Source organism: Octopus bimaculoides, chromosome 13 (assembly GCF_001194135.2).
Source record: "Octopus bimaculoides isolate UCB-OBI-ISO-001 chromosome 13, ASM119413v2, whole genome shotgun sequence".
Classification (NCBI taxonomy): Eukaryota; Metazoa; Mollusca; class Cephalopoda; order Octopoda; family Octopodidae; genus Octopus; species Octopus bimaculoides.
This window is the reverse complement of record NC_068993.1, coordinates 7,275,008-7,276,243: the sequence shown is the minus strand read 5'-3', so window position 1 is coordinate 7,276,243 and position 1,236 is coordinate 7,275,008.

The window sequence follows — 1,236 nt, the reverse complement described above, 5'->3', positions numbered from 1 at the left end:
CGAACCCTCATACGTCGTCTAACAACGGGAGAGTCCATCAACTCTTCGAAACGCCAGTGTTGAATGGTGGCAGCTGATGAAGGAAAAGTTCTCTATGTGGCCTGTGTGTTTTCTGTACTTGTTTATCATTTTGTCTACGTTTTGTTTCCAATGTCCTGTACCCAGATATGCATCTATATACACAGGTAGATGTAAGTATGTACATACTTGTACGTATATATGCATATACTCATTTATTATTTGTGTGTATATATATATATATATATATATATATATATATATATGGTCTGGAGTTTAGAGCAATCTAAGCGAGCAAGATGCATTGTTTCGACACTATATATAACTATATACTACATTCTTTACCAGGTCGCTTACTGTTGGGTATGATAGCAAGGTATGTACAACCCTTTTGCTGCGGAAATCAGTTATATATTCCTGTCTCTCTATTGTTGAGGAAAGTCATGTTTGAAACCATTTTGTGTTGAGAAATGTCAAGTTTATTGTGACAACATGACTTTCAGATAATACGAATTCTATTTTTTTCTGTTTTTTTTCTTTCTCTCTTTTTTTTCTTTTTTGTATCTTTTTTTTTTTTTTGTATATATTTAACATCATTACTAGAAAAACCATGAAATTTAATTTTTTGCAGTTAAAAGGTTAATGTACGGTATATACCGATGTCAGAGCGATATAGGAAAGGAAAACAAGGTATTTATACACTGTATATGTATCTACATGTCCTCAGAACAACACTTGATAATCTATTGTGAAGGCGCATAGCTCAGTGGTTAGAGCGTCGATCGTGAGGTTGTGAGTTCGAATCCCGGACCGGGCTGCGTGTTGTGTTCTTGAGCAAGACACTTTATTTCACGTTGTTCCAGTAAACTCAGCTGTAGAAATGAGTTGCGACGTCACAGGTACCAGGCTGTATCGGCCCCTTTGCCTTTCCGCCGTCGTCGTCGTCGGCGTTGTTATTGTTACCTTCACAATGAAGGACCTCACATCATTATAAGACATTCCCTGGGCAGAAGGAAGTTTCTCTTTTCTTTATACATACAAACATGCATACATAAATACATATATGTTTCTGAGTAAGGTATCTCTTGTAAAAATGTCGGTTTTGTATGTATATATTTATACACACACACACACATATATATATATATATAGATATACCATTTTACATACATACAGGGTTTTTTGTGTACGCATGTGTGTATATATATATATATATAT